General features: G+C 44.5%; 1 protein-coding gene across 5 annotated transcripts in view; it reads right to left on the reverse strand.

Moving 5' to 3' along the window:
• USP2 (ubiquitin specific peptidase 2) overlaps positions 1-14,163 on the reverse strand; it is a 40,412-nt gene extending 26,249 nt beyond the window's left edge. Inside the window, exons 1-2 of one of the 5 annotated variants that reach the window (XM_029572870.1) lie at positions 11,268-11,419; positions 10,621-10,699 (exon numbers count right to left, since the gene is read on the reverse strand). The gene's annotated coding sequence lies outside the window, so the exon portion shown is untranslated. Of the gene's footprint in view, positions 1-5,939; positions 6,326-10,620; positions 10,700-11,267; positions 11,420-14,013 lie in introns of those variants that run through there. The other 4 variants (XM_029572872.1, XM_029572874.1, XM_029572871.1 and 1 more) reach the window with 4 other exon arrangements.
• Between the last annotated feature and the right edge of the window lie 259 nt (positions 14,164-14,422).

The raw sequence follows: 14,422 nt of genomic DNA on the forward strand, positions 1-14,422 counted from the left end.
TCAACTTGATTAATAGCAGTTAATGGACTACTCCTCCAAGAACTTATCCAAAACTTTTTTGAACCTAGCTACACTAACTGCCCTCACCACATCCTCTGGCAACAAATTCCAGAGCCTAATTGTGCATTGAGTGAAAAAGAATTTTCTCTGATTTGTTTTAAATGAGCTACTTGCTAACTTCATGGAGTGCCCCCTATTCCTTCTATTATCCAAAAGAGTAAATAACTGATTCACATTTACCCATTCTAGACCTCTCATGATTTTATGGAACTCTATCATATCCCCCTCAGCCTCCAAGCTGAACAGTCCTAACCTCTTTAGTCTTTCCTTATAGTGGAGCTGTTCCATCAACTTTATCATTTTGGTTGCCCTTCTCTGTACCTTCTCCAGTGCAATTATATCTTTTTTGAGAAGTGGTGACCAGAATTATATACAGCACTCAAGGTGTGGTCTCACCATGGAGCTTTAAGACATCTTCTGTTTTATTAACCATTCCCTTCCTAATAATTCCTAACATTCTGTTTGCTCTTTTGACTGCCACAGCACAATGAGCTGACGATTTCAATGTATTATCCACTGTGATGCCTAGATATTTTTCCTGGGTTGTAGCTCCTAATGTGGAACTTAACATCGTGTAACTACAGCAAGGGTTATTTTTCCCTATATGCATCACCTTGCTCTTATCCACATTAAATTTCATCTGCCATTTGGATGCCCAATCTTTTAGTCTCGCAAGTTCCTCCTGAAATTTATCACAATCCGCTTGTGATTTAACTACCCTGAATAATTTTGTATCATCTGCAAATCTAATTACCTCGCTCGTTGTATTCCTTTCCAGATCATTTATAAATATATTGAAAAGCACCGGTCCAAGTACAGATGCCTGAGGCACTCCACTGTTTACCCTTTTCCACTGAGAAAATTGACCATTTAATCCTACTCTCTGTTTCCTGTCTTTTAACCAGTTTGCAATCCACGAAAGGACATCACCTCCTATCCCATGACTTTTTACTTTTCTTAGAAGCCTCTCATGAGGGACTTTGTCAAATGCCTTCTGAAAATCCAAATACACAACATCTACCAGTTCACCTCTATCCACTATGTTTATTAACCCCTTCAAAAAAGGGAAGTAGATTTGTGAAGCAGGATGATATCAGTGCCACAATGGAGAAAGCCTGCCCCCTCGTAAATTGTAGGTGAGCCACCTACTTAATGGAGAGAATTAACCTCAAACTCCTTGACGGTACGTATACAGAGGTCCTCTCTCTAAGATAATCCATGAGAAAGGGCCTAGTTATCTTAAACACTAGAGTTAAAATCTCAAATTTGTACCACGCCTCAATGGGCAGCCAGAGTAATATTTTCAAGGTGGGGAGGGGGAGAGAACATTATCCCTTGCTCTCAGACCATCCAATATCCTGGCTGCAATATTTTGTACCAACTGAAATCTCCTTATGGCAAATACGAAGAAGGCCTATAAACACCAAATTACAACAATCCAAGCATGATATTACCAATGCCTGTACAACTAAAGTACAATTAGCTGGAGATACGTAAGGGGGCATTTACTGAACCAACCATAACCCCCCCCACACACACAAATGATGCTTGAATAACAGCTGAAATTGTTATATCCGGAGATAACTCCTGATCCTAATCTTATTCCCAAATTTCGAACAGAAGCTCACAGTGGGATCTGTGTCCCATTCACTGTAATGCGGAAATCTGCACAGGGAGTCACCTTATCTCTCAAATAAACTCCAGATTTGCCGACGTTTACCTTCGGTCTATTTTCTTCCATCTTCTGTAACCCGTAACCCTTAAACCAAACTTTGATGCCTCCTCCAACCCTCCTCCCTTGACCGGGCAAACAGTTATGCTACAACAAATTTACAAATCCAATTCTTTATAGCCATTCCTAAATTTCTAGCATTAACTTTTATCGTATTGAGAAAGATGCAAAAATGGTGAAGATGTTTAGAATAATATCGAGGTCAATATTCAAAAGCCGGATAAAAAAAAAGGGGGAGGGGGGCATTGCGGAGAGTTCAGTTACCCGGCTGACTTAGCTGATTTTCAGTTCTCTCCGGCATTCGGCCAGATAGCCAGATAACTTTAGACCTGCTCCAAAGGGGGGGGGGGGGGGGGGCCGGAATGCTAAATAAAATTCTGAACGGGGGAGGAGGAGTAGTGGGGGTTGGACCCGACCCTTGGACATCAACTCCTACACAAATTTAGGAGATGTCTTGGGGGGTGGGGCCTGCACAGTGCCATCTTTTACAATTTGCTGGGGAAGGGAAAGACTCGTCCACAGGCCTTAGTTATTCCTTATTTTTTTTGTTTGTTTCCATTTTTACAGCGTTGCTTAGCTGGATATCTTTTGAAGATATCTGATCAAGTGACTAGTTATCCAGCCACACTAGGCCAGATAACTAAAAAACCTAACTGGTTATATTCAAACATAGTTAGTTAGGCTTGTGGTTAACCTGTTAAATTTGACCAAATAACTTTAGCAGAGTATATTCAATGGGACATTTACTTCATTGAATATCTGGGGCAAGTTATCTGGCTAAGTTGTCCACTAACTGTCTTAATTTATTTATTTAAAATTACTTATGTTTTGCCTTTTCCAGATTAAAAAAAAATTGCTCAGAGCAATGTACAAAACTTAATACATAATACAACATATATTACAAACCTATTACATAAAATCTAACATAAAAACATAAAAGCATCATAAAACAAACAAAAAACATAACTAAAACACTCTTGCAATAACTTACTATAAACTGCTGTTACCACATCACCCACACCAAAACCAGATTTTAATAGCCACCTTTCATTAACCACATTTTTACACCCTTCCTAAATCGCAACAGATCTTTCCCTACTCTCAACACCCAAGGCAATGCATTCCACAACTTGGGAATGGCTGACAAGAAAGCACGATTTTGCAAACGTATATGCTTGAAGGTCTTTACCAATGGCAACTGGAGCTGAGACCGAAGATAAGCCCTAGTTTCACGTCTACTATTATGCCATTGAAGACGCCCCCTAAGATGTGGAGGACATACCCCTCGCATTACCTTAAATGCCAAAACTAAACACTTAAATTTACAGCATTCAGCAATAGTCAGCCAATGCAATTTTAAAAGCAAGAGACGCAAACGTACGATGACTACAACCCAGTATTAACCAGGCTGTTGTGTTCTGAATAACCCGCAATCTTCTCATCATTTTATCTGGTAACCCCAAATAAAGTGCGTTGCAATAATCAACTTGTGATAGTACCAAGGCATAAGCTACCTTTTCTTAATGCTCCTATTTTCAAAAATAGCCTCACTTGTCACAATGGCTTACTGAATATGACCTCTAAATTTATATTAAAATGTTATATATGCCTTAATATTTATAAAATACATTAAAACAGTTCCTGCTGCTGTTCTGGAGTGTCAGCATCTCCTCTAGTATCACCTTCCATTAAGTAATGAGAGACCCCCCCCCCCCCACCACATGCATACAGCTCTGTCAATGTACCTCGTTCTTGCCATGCAGTACCCACCCCAGCTATTCCGGTACTGAGACACCCCTAAACAGCTCTGCCAATGAACCTCACTCTTGTCCTAAACAGGGCCGGTGCAAGGGTCTGTAGCGCCCTAGGCAGACTGATGTAACACTGCCCCCACCAAATCCACCCTGCGTTGAGTGTGCCCCTCTGACAGTGCTAGATAATTAGAGTTATGGTCACCCTCTTACAGCTCTCTCTCTCAGCGAGCGACTGAAAATGGCGCCCTTGTGTACCCCAACAACACTCTACCCACTGTCGCCGCGCCGCCTTAGGAAACTGTCTAGTCCTGCCTAAAGATCGCATCAGCCCTGGTCCTAAAGCACACCCTGCTATTCCTGTAGTTTAACCTCAATACCGTTGCAATGTTTTACGTGCAACTCTCTTGATAACAATGCCAGAGGGAGGAGTAGATGGATAATTATGTCAAAGTTTAGGGCTGGGAAATTATATTTGTAATTTGACAAATTGCATAATTTCACTTCCTGTCCTCACATTCCTTGGCTCTCTAATTACTGGCAACATTTGATGCTGGAGAGGAGAAGAGAGTTCTCAGTCTGCCTATATACAGTATGACTTTTCATTGGTGGAAGATACTATTTTAATTTTGAAAATAATAATAAAAACTTGCATCATCCAACCTCAGCTTCTAGTAAGGAACACAAGCTGATGGTATAACTATTTGTTTAAATGCATGAAAAGCAGGTCAGAATCACTGGATGTCATGAGCCCACGGGTTGCGTGTTCAGGAAAGTTACAGTATTCTATACTCCATGTCCTCAAGAAGAAAGGGAACTCCAAGAGGGGAACGAGAGTCTCTACTCATTCAATCACACTAAGGAAGGCTTTGTGTCACAGGGAACCACACACACAAAATTTAAGACACGGACAGCTGAAAAAGACCACAATCTATCTCACACACAGCGATTACTCCTCTGCCAGGGCCATGAAGAGAGACTGAGATAACCAGAAACAGAACGACACTATCATACAGACCTCCACACTGACAGTGCTGAAGTACGACAGTGAACAGCCAAAATGAGTCTCCATCCTTAAGCTTGGACAATATTTTCGACAAGTAGAAGGAATGAGTGAGAATCTACCAGCACACGAAGGGAAAGAAACAACAATACTTGCAAGACAAAAAAAAAAAAAAAAAATCCTGGAAAGAATCAGATCAGCAAAGGAAAAAACAACTGGGAAATGCACAAATAAAAAGAGCTCCTTCTGCAACCCTACATGGATCAAAAGCTGACACAGGGATAGTTAAGGAGAGGTGGATTTAAACCTACAGATGACAGATTGTTAATGGCAGCACAGGACAGTGGACTACAGACAAGATGGCTCACAGCCAGCATAGAGAAGATTGGCAAAACAGACAAATGCAGTCTCTGTAAAACACGTCCTGTTGCTGGATGTCAAGCGCTGATGTCGGAAGGCCTGGGGTACAGAAAGGCACAATAAGGCGGCAGAGCTCATGCCCTGGAAACTGCGTAAACACTATAACACCACTGGGCCCACAGCCCTGAAAGAATGGGGTATTTGTGATCATCTGGGACGTTCCTATTCCAACCAATGAAAAGCCTGATGAAAGGAAGCCGGACATCCTGGTAAAGGAGAAAAACACAAGGACGCCATTGCTCACAGAAGCGTCAGTACCAAGCGACTGCTCTATGGGGTGTTTGGAGAGAGAGAGAAGATGCTCACGTTATCAAAAGACGCAAATCGGAGATCAGGAAAACGTGGCAGAAAGTCACAGAAAAAGTTCCCCCGTTTAAAAATAAATTTCCCAGGGCAGCTCGATAGGCTGCTTATACAGGTTGCATCCAAACTCTAGGAGGAGGCTTCTCTTTGGTACAAGGCAGGTAACTGAGAAGGGCACCAGCGGCAAAATTTGAAACCAAGACCGTAATCCAACCAAGCCTGACTTACAAGTGAGGTTCACTGCTGCCACATGCAAAAACGGACCCATCTGGGGATAATATCCAATGGAGGAGGACAGCAACCCCCTCGCCACAGGCACAACATCACGCCACAGGAACACAAGTTCAGCAAATCTCAACACGCCAGCAGAAAACCTTCCAATATATCAAAAGAGATTTATCCAATCTGGACTCATTTCCGGTGACCTTTCTCCCCAGCCCTCCTCTTCCAGGAAACTTTTACCCCCAAAACCTTCCCTTCCACTTCTCATTCATAGAAACCGTTTACCCCCCTCCCCATTCCCAGGGACCTTTAATCCCCAGCTTCCTCCTCCACTCCTCACTCCCAGGGACCACTGAACCACTCCCTCCCTCCCATCTCCCCGCCTCCTCCTCCTCCTCACTCCCAGGGACCTTTAGCCCTGGTAAGAGTTCATCAGAGTGCAACCTACATTAGTGCGGATCAGGGAGCTCCAGCAGATCCCCTCAGGAACATGGAAAGAGCACAAAGAGTAGTATCACTGATCTCCAGTGTCAGTGAGTGACAACTCTGCTACTATTTTGCCGGACGCGAGCAGTAAAAGGCAAAAGGTGGCTGCTTCACCGAACAGGGTTTTTTTTTTTTCCAAGGGGAACGTTTGCTGCTGGAATTGGTCCGCTCCAGCTGAATGCCATCTGCTGTTCTCCCCAGGGAGAGGAAAAGCGAATTCCCTCGTCACGGACAGGAGGATGCAGCTGCCCCGACGGTGCTGCTAGAGGCTTCCTGGAAGCTGGGTCTCCACAGGCCCTGGGGTGATTCGGGACCCACAGCCTGGTCTTCTCTCTCCCTCTCCTTTCCTGCAGTTTTATGGGAAGCTGCACTAACTCTGCAAGGCTCAGAGTCTTCTTGTTGTTGTCACAGAAACGACCCTGATTATAAACTCTTTTATGGTGTGTGCAGTGTAAACAACTGTGTCCACACATCTCGGGCTTCTTTTCAGAGTGAAACAAGCACAGGCATGCCAGGAGAGCCAGAAACAGCAGACACATTATATTACAAGGAGCCAGGGAGAGAGAGAGAGAGAGAGAGCGTGAACATGTCACAGAGAGCCAGGGGGACAGCGGTCCTTGTGTAGGCAGAATGGCAAGAATAACCCCTGATGGTGCCGGGTTTTTTTTTTTTGTTTTTAGATACTCTAACCACGTCGGCCTATGCACTCTTACTGTTCTCCCCTTTGAGATTTCAGATATTGCGAAAGGTCGGCACCAAAACCGACCCAGCAATTGTCCTGTGGTAAGGAGGCAAGAAGCTGTGTTTGTGTCGTCCGAGCAGCTCTGAAACTTAGACCTGTGACATCTGAGCCTCCTGAATGACTAAGGAAGGGAAAGGTAAGGAAGGAAGAAGAGGAGCCCAGAAGGAAGGTAAGGAAGGGGAGGAGAGGAGAAGGGCAGGAGGCCTGGGAAGGGGAATGAAGAAAAGAAGGCAGTGAGGAAGAATGGGGGGGGGGGGGGGGGGGGGTGTGAGGAAAGCAAGCGGTAATACACGAACCCTGCCACCCACTGGGGATGGGGTTAGAAAGGGAAATTCTGCAGCCCATGGGCAGGAACCTGTATATGGAAACCCTCCCTTTAAAATAAAACCCTCACCCAGCCAGTTCTACCTCGGATTTATTTTTTTTTTCACCAATTTAGCTTGGTTTTATTTATTTATTTGTTAATACTTTTCAACCCGCTAAATCGGACAAGTCTGGCCAAAGGGGTGCACAAAAATGTTTTAAAAACAAAGCAATAAAACCAACTACTGTATCATAAAAGGCATTAAAAATTACAGACAATCTAATTGAAAACAGCTTTCCTCACAGCTGGCAAAATCCTTAATACTCTTAACCTACTGAGTGAAAATAACCAGGTCTTTCTTTTCTTCCCGAAAGCTAAGTCGTTTGCTCCTAATCTTGTGTCCTGTGGCATGGAAGTGCAGCCCTTGACCCCCGAGCTGCAAACCTCCTTTTCCTGGGAGCCATCATCCTCCCTTCCTTTCTGTGGGGAGGGGGGGGGGGGAGAACACAAGTCGCGACTCAGGGTGCAGCTCTTCATCCCTTTCTGTGGATACACTGTCTGATTTTTTTAAGAACATAAGAAATTGCCATGCTGGGTCAGACCAAGGGTCCATCAAGCCCAGCATCCTGTTTCCAACAGAGGCCAAACCAGGTCACAAGAACCTGGCAATTACCCAAACACTAAGAAGATCCCATGCTACTGATGCAATTAATAGCAGAGGCCATTCCCTAAGTAAACTTGATTAATAGCCGTTAATGGACTTCTCCTCCAAGAACTTATCCAAACCTTTTTTGCATCCAGCTACACTAACTGCACTAACCACATCCTCTGGCAACAAATTCTAGAGCTTTATTGTGCGTTGAGTGAAAAAGAATTTTCTCCGATTAGTCTTAAATGTGCTACTTGCTAACTTCATGGAATGCCCCCTGGTCCTTCTATTATTCGAAAGTGTAAATTTTTTTAAACCTTTCTGCTACTTCCTTTCCGCTCCCTTTTTCTCTCTCCTTTTACCCATTCTGTCATTGTTTCTCCCTCTCAGAAGTCTCTCTTCCCTTCTCCAATCACTACCAGTCTTGCCTTTTTCCCCTTTCACTGAGCACTCCTCATTCACTCCATCCCCTTCTGCCACTCAATCATCCCCCTCCAGTCTTCTTCCCCTCATCCCTCCCCTACTTCCCCTCCATTATTTCGCCACTGATTTCTACCCTACCCACTCCTTCTTCCCCTCACCATTCCACCATCTCATCCCCATCACCTTTCATCCCATCCTCCCACCCCTCCCCCTCACTACTGCACCATCCCTTTCACTCAATCCTCTAAGTCTCCTCCTTCCAAAACTCGCCCCTCCAGTTCTCATTTCCTCCCCACATCTACTTCTCCATCCTCCTCCTCCTCTCCCCACTCGCCAGTGTCACATACCTGTTCCACCTGTCTCCAAATTCATCCCCTCTCTCAATCCACAAGCTGCCTCCCGTGCCCAGCCCCGACCCTCCAGATAACACCTCCTCCTTTCATGTTGTTTCTCTCCCCCCTCTCCTCACATGGTCAATGTCCCAGAGCTGTATCCTCTGACCTACTCCCCTCCCCTCCAAAAAGGGGGCCACCCTGCACAGTGTCCTTCTCCCCGCTACATGCACTGCTGCCTGATGCATCATGGTGCTCACAGTAACAGGGTGCTCACAGGAACAGGGCACATGGTGCTCACAGGAACAGGGCACTGTCAGGACTGTGCAACAGCCACGAGAGAGATACTCAGCCAGGAGCGATTATAGTGTCTAGGGAGAAGGACAAAAGTACTTAGGTCTAGCAGGGTATGGCTGTCTGCAGGGGAAGGGGCTGATGCAGCAGAAGAGTGCAAGTGGGCCAGGCAGGAAACTGTGGTCACAAGGAAAGGGGTGGGAGGGTGCAGGTGTGTGGGCAGTGGTTGGCAAGGAAGCGGAGGAGGAGAGTGTGCAGCGACTTGGTGGGAAAGGAAGATGGCTAGCGGGGAGTGGTTGATGGCTAGGGGCCTGAAGGGGGAGGGAAGAGGGCCTCAGCATGGCCAGTGATTCTTGGAGAAAGGGCCACTGGTTTCCTGAGATTCTGTGGGGGAATAGCAAATTCTGCAGCGGGAGACACAGCCTTCTGCAATTGTCACAGAATCGCAGGAAGCCTGGGGGCCTGATCAAATTCAGTCCTGAAGCAAGAGAAACTACAACATCATCAGGACATCAGTGTCATGAGCTAACCATCCCTGGCACATGCAGCTCTGTAACACAAAGAAAGAACAAGATATGTTTCTAAGAGTCATCGTCGGGCCGATGCAATATCATGGTTGAGTGCCCGCTCCCTTAACGCGCACCGATCCACCTCTCCGGGGCATCCATTGCTAAATGCAAATGGGCTGCCACAGTAAAAAGGAGGCGCAGGGGGAAATTGCGCGCCCCTAGTACCTCCTCAGCAGTAGGCGCCCAGGAGAGGTGGTTGTCAGCCGGTTAGGAAAATGGATGCTGTTTTAGAGCGTACGTTTTCCTAATCTGACCGCCGGCACACGTCTCATTTTTTGGTTCCTCTGACTTAATATTGCCAATATATTAAGTCAGAGGAAGTACAGAAAAGCAGAGCTGGCGTTAATTTTTGACAGTAAAAATGTGCGCCTCATGCGAACATTTTATTTTTTGCATGGAGGGGGAAATCGATAATAGCCTCATCAACATGCATTTGCATGCGATGAGTGCTATTACCTACGCACACAATTGGACGCATGTTTTAGATGCGCTAATCGGGGATACGGACGCGTGTTCAAAAAGCGCGTCCAATTGCGGGTTAAACCGTGAGCTGCAGCCAGTGCATGGTAAAGCATCGTCCTGAGTGAGCTATGCCTCCTGAGGGATGCAAAGTGAGGATTTGCTGTTCCAAGTTTGGATTCCTTAGGACATATCTGGATTACCAGCAATGGGGCAACGCATCTTAACCTTCCACATAAACATATTAGGCAATGGATACTCCAATATACATTAAAAATAAAATACTTCTTACAGCACAGGGTGCACTCTCCACTCACAATCCCAGCTCACCCGCAGCTCTTTAACCAAGACAGACTAAGGCCTCATAGCACAGTGGGCAGTCTCTACTCAAAGCCCCATCTCACCCAAGTTCTGTGACCCATGGATAGAATAATGACCCTTAGAGCATCAATCACAGCCCAACTGGCTCTGTAACCCAGGGACAGAATTATGTATCTAACAGCAAAGGGAGCAGTCTCTGCTCATAGCCCCATTCCACGGCAGCTCTGTAACCCAAGGACAGAATAATTCTCAGCAATGACTTTATATCTGCACCTTCCTAGGATTTGGATAGGCAACATTTGCCGCACTAGGCCTGGTGAAGGGTTAAAGTCATTGCTGGGTAACATCTAACGGTTACTGGTTCAAATTGCAGGAAAGTGAAAAATCAACAGACTAGGGTTTTCCAGACTTGTCCTGATGACCCCACAGGCATGAGATAAATCTGAATGAACCTGGTCGCCGGGGCAGGTCTGGGAAGCCTTGCAAGAAAACAATGACTTCATAGCTAATAAGTACAGAGAGAGAACAGGCTTATAGATGATTTGTTCACCTGTGGTGACCTCACAGCTCATCTCACTTCACCTGGGGCTCTGCCTCTGAATTAAGGTTGTTCCATCCTGACCCAGACACTGTAAAACATGAATCATGAGTTTTAGAGAGTGTGTAGGGCACTTCACTTAAAGGGATTGAAGGGGGGAAATCACCTAGTTTCTCCTCCTCAGAGAGATGGAATGATCCACTGAATCTTCTCTCCCCAGTGAATTGTCAGTGTGCAATGTGTTAAGGGATGTGTCTCAGAGCTAAGAACTTCTGTCAGGGATGTCTCCAAAGTGAGAAATACTATGAGGATGTGTTTTAGAGTTAAAGGGTGCTATGAGGGGTTTCTTTCTTTGGCTCCAGGAGTTAGTAAATTTGCTACGCTCCTCTTTCCTAGCACATTACCAGTCCTGGCTCACTTGCTTTCGTATTTTCCCCCATGTCACTCTCATACGTAGAATATAAAGTCTCTCAACAGACCCACACCTCCTCACCAATTCTGCACACGTCTGACAACAGGAAAGAGGGATTCCACGGTAACATATCATGGACAAGAGCAGGGGCCTGTTGGGCATGGGAATAGCACAAAATGTTTTCTGGAATAAAAAAACAAAAACAAAACAAAACAGAAAGGAAGGATTAAAACCTTCTGAGACTAACCTGCTTCCAGCGGTAAGCAGAGAGACAGAGAAAAAGGTGTGCATCCCCCACATTCAGAGTCCACTTCCGTCCCTTTCCTTTCCCTTACTCAGACCCCCCCAGGAACACAGGGTAAAATGGCAAGATGAGCAAGGGACCAGGACTCTCTGTGAGCAACGCGCTGCTCAGGTTACTGTCAGGTTAAATATAGCTGCTTGCTCTGAGCTCACTAGGGAGCCACTGCATGCAGCACATTCCAATACCGACAGCTATTAAAGGGCCAAGCAACCTTTATCCCAGCTGCAGACTGAATCATCCCCAACTGTCCAGAGATTTATGGACCTAACACTACACCTACCAGCAAAGCCCCCTAGTGTTGCACAATCCATAGGAAGTCATTTCAGTAAATAACAGGAACTTTGAACAAATCCCAACGTACTTTTAGCATTCTCACTGTGTTTAACAGCATTCCATATTCTTAATTATTCAGTTAACTGCTCCCCTCAAGACATCAAATGATAACCCTAATAACTGCTTCACCAACTGCCCCATAACACATAGGAGAATCAGCGATGTTTCTGGGACTAACAGCTTACCAACTGTACCCAAACATCTCACCAATTATTGTCCCAAAAAGTCACTTCCCGTCCTCTGACAAATCACTGACTGCCATAACTATAAATATTGAAAGAAGGCCAGTTAGTAGTGGTCTTTCAAGTCCAATCTTTTAATTGCTAACAGCTTTCTACAAGTAGGCCAGGGGAAAATGAAAAACATTGTGCACCTGCTTCTGCAACACTGAAAAAATGTTCACCCTGACCCCAAATATTTATTTTATTTCATCCAGTTTATATTCTGTTGTTTCCATAATGTTCAATGCAGATTGCAAAATTACATAGATAATTAAAACAAACATGAAATCATAAAATATACAAGAATAAAAACCGAAACACTAAATGAACGGTAAAAAAAACACAGACCATCACTAAATCATCAATGCAATCTGTACCTAGCTAATTTGAGTCAACCTGTGCAAAAGACAAAGCTTTAAGTTTCTTTCATAACTTTAGATAGTCTGGTTCATTCCATAAATTCAAGGCTGCTATAGAAAAAAATGTCAGTCTAGTCTCCTGCATATGACAAAGCTTTAAGTTGCTAACAGATGGTACCAAAAGCAATCACTGAGAGGAGGAATGCATAGTACAAGGCGGGAAATACCAATTTGTCCTGTCTTTTAAATAGAAGGATTCAAAATGCACTGCTTTATGTACGATAGTAAGAACTTTAAAAATGACTCTCTGGGAGATCGTACCTCAACGCAAACCTAGAACAATTTGCATAGCTATGTTTTGGACTAACTACAATACCAAATATAAAGAATTACAGAAGTCCAGATTACTAAATACAACTGCTCACACTACTGATCTAAAATCTTAGGTTGAAAATAACATACAAAGCGGTTTGATCAGATGCAATTTGTAGAAGGCAGTTCTTGCGACTTTTTTCACCTGTGACCTACGTACAAGGTGAGAATCCATTACAACATCAAAATTCCTAACTTCATGACAACACAATGGAAGTTCCACCTGGAACAGGGTTCACTGAGACCACTGGGTGTTCTTATTCCCAATTTAAAGAACAAGGTCTTGTCACACAGTTAAGAATCAGATCATGTCTTCCCATCCAATCTTTGACAAGATGAATGAGTTATAAAAAGTTTCAAATGGAAAAGCACCAATCTAATCACTAGGTACATACAATTGTATATCATCTGCATATATTTTATAGATTAAGCCTAATGAGGTGAAAATGCCTCCTAAAGGCCGCATATAAATATTAGAAAGAGCAGGAGAGCAGATCACTGAGGCACCCCTGCAGATACAATCATTTGTGTATGTCCCTGCTTACAGTCTAACAACATCATCGTATCCACTGCAAAAAGTTCTCTCTACAATCTGTCCTTTTGTAGTTTATTTTTTATTTGGCAGTGTCACTCAAAACAAAAACAAAAAAATAAAAATAACAAAATAAAAACACAAACAGCTACACATTGTGACAATTCATGCTGGAAGTGGTCAGGATGAACAGTACTAATGGAATGCTATACAGAAAGAAAATGGCTTTTGAATTTAGATATGATGATAGGTAATAGTGGTCCATCCTAGGTATCTGATGGAACTTATTCTAGAGAAAAGGAGGACTGAAAATGCCATTGCCAAAATGTTCCATACTCTCACAGCTTTAAGGGCCTGAACTACTTTTCCCATCTGCACGGAATAGGGAAATAGCCTTCTTAATTCTAACCCTAAAAGTGAAGAATTCCTTCTCTTGGAGTTAGTGAAATCCATTTCCCCTTAGCCACTGGCTTTGTTTATTACTTCTGGAATAAATGGTACTTATGTTACATGAATCTTATCTCCAATTGTCATCTTACAAAACATGCAAATCACTACATGAGACATAACAGGAGAAACGAGGGAGAACAAGTGTCTGAAAATTAAAAAGGGACAGTTTAGCCAAAGAGAGGACTCTGCTGCCACCCCTACACAAGTGGAATAATTATAGCCGGCTCTGACACACAGACACACACAGGCACCATCTGTGACACACAAGATGACCAATCGACCCTATATATACACACCCACACTGTAAGGAACACGTGACCACACGCTTTTCAGGCAGAAGCAGAACTGGCTCCTCCTGTGTGTCTGACACTGCCAGAGAACATGCATGTACCTCACAGAACATGTCATATGACAGAACTCACGTGATACCCACTTCTCTCCGAGGGACTGAGCGAAGGAAGCGGCAGAAAGCCCGCCTAAACCAGCCCTGGTCTGACGTCACAATCAGGCCACGATGTAACGCTGGAGCTGCCGCGCGCGCGCGCCCAGGCGCACCCGTGAAGGCAGCAGCCGCGCGGCAGGCCTACCCCCCCCTTAGCAGTCATAAACGGACTGCGGTTATTGGTCCAAACGTATGTGACGTCCAAATAGCACCTGCCTCTCTTAGCGGTCGCCCTGGCAACTACATAAACAAAGCCGAGGAAGGAGGCAGAAGGGAGGGTTGTGAGGGATCGAGAGAGGAGGATGGTGAACTGTGAGGGAGGAGAGAAGAGGGACAGTAAAGGATTTAGGTTTTTGCTGCGCCCTGGACATAGTTACTTGCGCGCGCGC

The sequence above is a fragment of the Rhinatrema bivittatum genome, chromosome 12, assembly GCF_901001135.1.
Source record: "Rhinatrema bivittatum chromosome 12, aRhiBiv1.1, whole genome shotgun sequence".
NCBI classification, from domain to species: Eukaryota; Metazoa; Chordata; class Amphibia; order Gymnophiona; family Rhinatrematidae; genus Rhinatrema; species Rhinatrema bivittatum.